Consider the following 8,652-nt stretch of genomic DNA (forward strand, 5'->3'; position numbering starts at 1 on the left):
ACCATTTGTTGTTTTCTTTATTTAAGTGAAACACAGTTGTTTCAAACCCTCAGTCATCTGGGACTGGACTGATCAACTGGGGCTGAAACCAAAGGTAATGAAGAGATGGCAAACTCAGCAATAAGCAGGAGTTCCATTTGGGGGACACTGGATAAAATTGCAGATACCCAAATCAAATCAGAAAACACAAGAAAAAGGTCATAGTGGCTTCGAATCACTTACCAGGAATTCCAAAGACGGCAAGAATTGGAAAAAGAATTTCAAGTGGATTCGCCTGAGGTCCCATTTTTTGGTGAAAGCAGAAACAGTCAAAATGAGGCAACGCATTTAAATACACTCAATTTATACACAAGTCTCCATCCTCAGGGAGAGTGTGAACAGATTTCATTAAACACACAAATTCGAACACAGATAGTAATTAAGGCGAGGAGCCTGGGGCTGGTAGTGCGGGCATCTCCTGTTCTCCCATTTAGGGCTCCACATCCCTGCATCATTTCTCCATTTACCACTCTTGCATAGATCCTCTTTTCGTTCTCAACTCTCCTATTGAATATTATCCTGCTCCAGTTCTCTAACTTGATGCACCAATTCTCTAATTTACTGGCACTGGCATCAATTATTGATACCCCGTATCAATTCTCTCAATTAGTTGTTCCCTGATACAATGCATATACTTTTTTCCTTTCGTGGTGAGCTGAACAGAATCTCCAATTTAAAGATGGCCGCAACATTTCTCCTTTGCATTGATTCTGTGCTCCCATCCTCCCACGCTCTGATCCAATTCTTTAATACATTATCAAACTCAGCAATTTTCGAATGTGAACAATGTTCAAAATCTCCCATTTACTGGTGGCAAGTCCCAACTCTCCAGTTTAGTTCCACTGTGCGCCAGGTTTTCCAATTCGTATTTCCCTCCAGCAATTCTCCCACTTAGTGGTATAGTGCCAGAATTCTCTAATTTTAGCGTCACCTATATCAAATTTGCAAATAATGGAACCGACAAATCCTCCCTTTTTTTGGTGAATTGTACCAACTCCCCCATTTAGTTATTCCCCAGTCACACATTTTCTGTATAATGGTGCCCTGCACAAATTGCCTCATTTAGTGGTGCCCTGCATCGAATCTCCACTTTACTGATCCTTTGCAACATTTCTTCGACTCACGGAATCCATGCATGTGTTCTCCCATTTACATGAGCTGTTATTACCACCCTGCATCAATTCTCTTATTTACTGACACCATGTACCAATTCTCCAATTCACTGTTGCTCTAACCAATTCCCTCATTTCCTGATGTCCTGAACAAGTTCTCCACTCAGTGTTGTCCTATACCAAATATTAGTGATGCCCCAGCCCAATTGTCCCATTTACCGGTGCCCTAGTCTAATTCTCCCATTCAGTATCAACCTACCCCAATTCTCCTATTTAGCGCCACACTGCACTAATTCTCCCAATTCATCCTACTCTGCATCAATTCTCCCATTTAGGGCGAGACAGCAACAATTGTCCCATTTAGTGCAACACTGCCCTATTTCTCCCATTTAGTGCGATAACACCCGACTTCACCCACTTCGTGCTACGCCACCCCAATTCTCCCATTTATAGCTACATGTTCAAAGTCTCCCATTTCGTGCCACATTGCTCCAATTCTCCCATTTTGCATGACACTGCCCCAATTATCCCATTTAGTGCTACATTGCATCAAGTCTCAGTATTCAATATTGTTTTACCCACATTCTCTCTTTTACTCTGATACACATCTTCAACACAATGGTGCCCTGCTCAATGTTTTTTTTCATTCAGTGGTGCGCTACGTGGAGTAAAGTGGTGCTTCTTTGCAAGATTTCTCCATCTCATGGAATCCATGCCTGTGTTCTGCAATTTATCTGTGCTCTTATTACCACCCTGCACCAATTTTCTCATTGACTGATGCCATGCACTAATTCTCCAAATCCCTGTTGCCCAACACCAATTCCCCAATTTCCTGATGTCCTGAACAAGGTCTTGACTCAGTGTTGCCCTACATCATATATTAGTTTTGCCCCAGCCCAATTGCTTCATTTCGGTGTGGCCTACTCTCATTCTCACATTCATGATTGACATTCCCCAATTCTCCCATTTAGTGCTACACTGCACCCATTCTCCCATTTTATCCTAATCTACATCAATTCTCGCAGTTAGTGTCAGAATTTTCTCATTTTATTGTTACATATATAAAATTCCCAATAATGATCCTGCACAAATTCCATCTTTTGAGGTGAACTGTACCAGCTCTTCCATTTATGTATTCCCTGACACACATTTTCCACGTAATGGTGCCCTGCTGAAATTGTTTTCATTTGGTGGTGCCCTGCATTGAATCTCCACTTTGGTGCATATTGCAAAATTGGAGAACTGATACATGGCATCAGTAAATGAGAAAAATTGGTGCAGGGTGGAAATAACAGCACAGATAAATTGAAGAACACAGGCATAGTATCCGTAAGTTGGAGAAATGTTGCAAATGAGCACTCCATGTAGGGCACCATTGAATGAAAAAAGAAACGTTGAGCAGAGCATCATTTTGTTGAGGATGTATACCAGAGTAAAAGAGAGCATATCAGCAAGACAATACTTAATACTGACGGTTGTTGCAATTTCGCACTAAATAGGGAGATTGACGCAGTGTCTCACTAAAAGGGATAACTGGGCCAGCATCACCCAAATGGGAGAATTGGTGCATTACAGCACAAAATGGGAGAATTGGGGCAGTGTCGCACGAAATGGGAGACTTCGGTCGTGGAGCCTAAGAGGCGCACAAAATGGGAGAATTGGGACAGTGTCACTCAAAATGGGAAAATTGGAGCAATGTCGCACTAAATAGAGGATGTGTGGCAGTGTAGCAATAACTGGGAGAAATGGTGCAGTTTAGCTCTAAATGGGAGAATTTGGGCATTGTGGCATTAAATGGGAGAATTGAGGCAGTCCAGCCCTAAATTGCAGCATTGGTGCAGAATAGGGTGGATGGGGAGAATGACTGCAATGTAGCACTAAACAGGAAAATTGGGTCAGGTAAATACTGAATGGGAGAATTGGAGTAGCGCACCCCGAAATGGGACAATGGGCTGGGCCATTACTAGCATTTAGTGCAGGGCAACACTGAGTGGAGAACTTGTTCAGGACATCAGGAAACGGTGAAATTGATGTTGAGAAAAAGTGAATTGGAGAATTGGTTCATGGCATCAGTAAATAAGAGAATTGGTGCAGAGTAGTAATAAGAACACACGCAAATGAGAGAACTCACGCATGGAATCCGTAAGACGGAGACACTTTGCAAAGTAGCAGTAAAGTAGAGTTTCGATGCAGGGCACCACTAAATGCAAAGAAATTGAGCAAGGCACCATTATGTGGAAAGTGTGTCAGGGAATAAGTAAATGGGACAGTTGATACCGTTCACCACAAAAGGCGGGATTTGTTTTCGGAATTCGATATCGGTGACGCCAAAATTAGAGAATTCTGACACTAAATGCGGGAATTGGGGCAAAGTAGAACTAAAAGGGGTAATTGGGTCGTGTAGCATTAAATGGGAGAATTGGCTCAGAATAGTTTGAAATGGGAAAATGGGTGCAGCGCAAAACTAAATGGGAGAATTGAGGAAGGTCAATACTGAATGCGAGATTTAGAGTAGGGCATACCTAAACGGGACAATTGTGCTCAGGCATCACTAATATTTGGTGTAGGGCAACACTGAGGGGAGAACCTGTTCATGACATCAGGAAATGGGTTAGTTGGTGTTGGACAACAGGGAATTGGAGAATTAGTGCATGGCATCAGTAAATAAGAGAATTCTTGCAGAGTGACAATACCAGCACACGTAAATGGGAGAACACAGGCTGAGAATCCGTAAGCCGGAGGAATGTTTGAAAGTTGCACCATTTTACTCGACATAGGGCACCACAAAATGGAAAAATAAATCATTTGGCTGGGCACCATTGTGTTGAAGATGTGTATCAGAGTAAAAGACAGAGTTTGTGCAAGATAATACTCAATACTGAGATTTGGTTCAATGTAGCAACTGAATGGGAGAACTGGGACAGTGTCCCGCGAAATGGCAGAATTAAGACAGTGTCACGCTAAGTGGGAAAATTGTGGCAGTGTAGCACTAAATGGGGGAGGTGGGTCAGTGTAGCATTAAAGGGGAAAATTAGTGCAGTTTCACTCTAAATGGGACTCTTTGGGCAGAGTAGCACTAAATGGGAAAGTTGGGGCAGTGTTGCACTGAATGCAAGAATTGGGGCAGTGTTGCACTAAATGGGAGAGTTGGGGCAGTGTTGCACTGAATGGGAGAGTTGGGGCAGTGTTGCACTGAATGGGAGAGTTGGGGCAGTGTTGCACTGAATGGGAGAGTTGGGGCAGTGTTGCGTGAAATGGGAGAATTGAACAATGTAGCAATCTACTCAGCATTCGGGGCCCAACAACTAGCGACAAGATCCTCCACGGCTGTAAACTACCTCGAGTAGAATTCTAGACATTTCTTGGAGGACGAAGGCACCAATTCTCACCTTACGACATCTACCAAACAAACCAAGTTTCATCAGCACAGAGTTTTCCAAAGTAATGGACTGCTGGTGGAAACCCCTTAGAATTGTTCAAGAGAATATAAATGGTGTGGTTCAGCCTGAGTCACCTTTCTCTGACCTTCCAGTGGCATACCTTTTCAAGTGTAGACTCGTAATTATCACCAATTCCTGGAAAGTGGAGGACCTTGTCGCACTCACAATATTTCTCTTCGTGTCCTCTTCATCCCGTCTTTCCTGAAGCCACCAGGTTACTCCTTTCGTCGTTATTGGATCACTCCAGCCGTGCCATCCAATATCCAATGGTTTTTTTTTCTATCAGTTCAGGTGTTCTTCATTTGAAAAATAAAGACAATCAGCTCCTTTTGATATAAAGAATCAAAGCCTTCATTCTTGTGAATATCTTTATGTAGAGTTGAGGTAGAATAACAAATCCGTATCAATTATGGTTTTAATACCCATTTCCTTTCCAGATGCGCTGATTTCTGAGCATTCCTTAGACATTTCAACACGACAATCGATATCCCACTGAAAGTTCAAAAATGAGATGTTCTGTTCCTAGCATCATTTCAATGGATATATGTTAGTTTCTTCACATCATTTTAAGATCAGGAGCTTTATGACTTTTGCATTCTCCCATTTGCTCCAGAAAGGTCCTTCCAACCCAAGGTATTCTATCCCTCCAATCTCCTTCTGAATTCCCTCATGACCAAGTCCAAATACCAGACACCATTGGCTTCCGCCAAAACTCCAGCATCTTGGGTCTTTGAGACTTGACTTGACAAAATCGACATATGGTGGATGTTTCCTCACATGGGGAAATCTGGGTGGTGAGGTAACTGCTTTCTGATTTGCAGTAAAAAATTTAAAACAGAGATCAGGAGAAATTTCTTCCTGCAACGGTCATGATTCTATGGAATGTGTGTTGGATGCTGGAACATTGAGTGAATTTAAGAATGATGTTGGCAGATTGTTATTTAGTACGAGATGAAATGATTATGGTTTTCTTAGTCCCTAAGGCGAAATGCAAAATCCGGTGATATGTTGACGTGAATATATTTTATCAGTAGTTGATTCTGAACTGCAGAACTGCAGTGGCTCCTTCCAGAAATGTATTGAACAAAGGAAATAAAAATATTGAATGAACACAGGAATGTTTAAAGGACTTATTTTACTTCTGGTGAGATATTGTGGGAAATGAAATGAATTTTTGGGACTTTAAAACTTGAGCTGTCTTGCATAAAAATAATTTATTTGGCTGAGCGAACAATATTCCAATAGAAACTTCGTTTTAAATCGATTTTGTTGCTGACAATGTGAGTTTAGATCTCGTAGTCTCAACAGACTTAAGTAAAATGTGTTTTATATGTCAACCATTGTAATGTGTATCTGTATATTGTATATGCTATCACTACTGTCGGTGAATACCATCGAAATCACATTTAAAACATCTTTCTGTTCGAAAATGAAAATTTCTGTAAAAAACGTGTTTTTTCATTTTTCACAGAATGCAATAACTAAAAAGAGAAAGACTATGGTGAGACTAGAAATGTGTACCTGAGGGCTCACGTCGCACATTTGTAGGATCACTCTGGATGGGTTAGAAGGCCTGGATTCAACTCTGACTTTGTCCAGAGCCGTGACGTAGCACAGGTTGACTTAAAAGTCTAAAACTTGGTGATTTGCATCCTCCTCTTGAACTAACCACCTCTCCGTGCCTGGTAAAAGTTGAGCTGAGGCATTCAGGTCTTGAATGACCTCCTGAGAATTAAGAGCTGTGGAGCCTGAGAGAACTGGTCCTGATCCTCGGGGGATAATACAGCTCACTGTAAATGCTGCGCAGTAAAGCGAGATGTTAACTTGTTCGTTAGAAATAGCATGTTTAATGAGATCTGTTTACTGTTTCACTGGAGGATTGGCTTGTGTATAAATTGAGTGTGTTTCAGTGCATTAACTCATTTGGACTTTGTCTGCTTACACCTAAAAATGCGAGTGCAGGCGCTTCTAATAGAAATTCTCTTTCCTGTTCTTGCAATTTTTGGAATTCCAGGTAAGTGATTAGAAGCCGCTGTGACATTTTGCTTACCCTTTGTGTTTTAAATTGAATCTTTGCAATTTGATATTCACTCCGAATTGAACACTTGCTTCCTGCTGAGCTTTCCTTTCTTTTAATTACCATTGATTTCGGTTTGAGTCCAGTTTGTCCTGTCCGAGCTGATTGAATTGGAAACAACTGTGTTTGAAGTAACGAAATTAAACGGTAGAGGAGTTAAACGTTTATTTTCCATCAGTCTTGACGTTGGAGGAAGCTTTGAAGATCCCAAAATTACAAGGAATGAGGTCGAGGGAGTAAGTCAGAAGACCATCATTAAAAGAGGCGTATTTCACGAATTGGTATGGTTTATAGCAAACAACGATCCTGCCTCTGATGACTTGCAACCTTGCATTCTGAAATAGGTAGGTGCAGAAATAATGTCTGCATTATTATTGTGGAGAAGTTGCACAGGCATGAAAAAACTGTCAATGCATCATTCCTATTCAAAAGGAAGGTCAGCAAAATGCGGGTAGCTAGATCAGTTGAAAAAGCATTGGAATCTGGTAATTACGATTGGATAGCAGAACATTTAGAAAATCTTCATGTCATCAAGTGGAATTTTGCAGACGATAGCAAACTGTACGGAAAGGCACATTTTGAGAGGGATACAATCTTTTTTTCAGACAGATACTGATAGATAAAGTAAATGGTCAAAATCTTGTAAATGGTGAATAATGTGGGAAGATGTCAAGTTGTTCATTTGAGAAGGGAGAAAAAGCAATTTGTGGAAGCAGGTACACAAAGGGAAATGGGGCCTTCGGACATACAAAAAACAGAAAATTTGCAACAGGAAGACGTTGTGATAATGAAGGCGTGTGGAATTCTGGTCTCTTATTTCAAGAGGGTTGGAGTACAACAGTAGGGACGTCTTACTGCAAGTTCCATGCAACTCTGAGAATAGATTTGGAACACTGTGAGCAATTTCGTCCAGTAACAAAAGAATTAAATTTTCGTCTGGCACAATTCATACGAGGACAATTAGGATGATCATAGGTTTAGAAAGTCTGTCTTATGGTCATAAATTCAACAGTTTTGGAGTCTACTGTCTGAGACATATCAGATTCTTAAGGACCTTGACAGAGTAAATGCTGAGACGATGTTCCCCTAATGGGAGAGAGCTTTGGCTGTTTCTGCATAAGCAGAAAAGGGGATCATAAACAATTGGAACAGAAATTCTCGATCTCATCCTTGCAATCATTAAAATGAGTCATCAATGACTGACAGTTATTCTGCCTGGAAACCAGAGCCTTCCACTCCTTTGTGTATCCAAATCTGTCTAACTCAATCTTATACGCCAACATCCCATTACCTTCAAGGGAACAGAATTGCACTCTCCAACCACTCTCTCAGAGAATAGTACATTTCTTATCTTTGTTTGAAAAAGGAACCAGTTGATTCTGATACCGTGTCCCCTCGTCTTAATCACTGTAGTCGAAAGAAAATATCTCTTTTTGTGCTCCACTTTGTCTCGTCCCCCCAAGATCTTATATGTTTCAATGAGATCACCTTATATTCTTCCAGACTCGAATGGAGATGGGCATAACCTCACTTCAGCCAACAAGACCTTAATCGCAGGAATGTGGCAAGTGATCCTTCTCTGAGTGACTTCTAAAATAATGCTATTTGCTTTCTTGAAATCAGGACAGCAATCGGTGCAAAGTGATATACCAGTCCTGAAATTACCTTTGATTAATTCCATGGCACAGACAATGTATTGCTAATGAGATTTCACTGCTTTCCATTGAAGTTCAAGTCTAGCATTGCCAGCAGCACATCAGTCTTGTGAAATCCAAGATCTTATCGCTGCACATCTCTGGGTGTTTTGGTACATCTCACGATTTGATCTTCTTCACAGCAAACCTGATGACAGTGCTGATTCTTTCCCAAGGGAAGTGCGGCCTTTCCAAAGGAATCACTCACTACATGATTGCCATGGCAACAGGAGATATGATGGTCCTTGTCTTCAACGTGATTGTGAGCCAGATCTTCAAGTATTATTTCC

Source organism: Chiloscyllium plagiosum, unplaced genomic scaffold, assembly GCF_037043375.1.
Source record: "Chiloscyllium plagiosum isolate Xiang-an unplaced genomic scaffold, Cpla_swu_hap1 HiC_scaffold_35, whole genome shotgun sequence".
In the NCBI taxonomy this organism is placed as follows: domain Eukaryota; kingdom Metazoa; phylum Chordata; class Chondrichthyes; order Orectolobiformes; family Hemiscylliidae; genus Chiloscyllium; species Chiloscyllium plagiosum.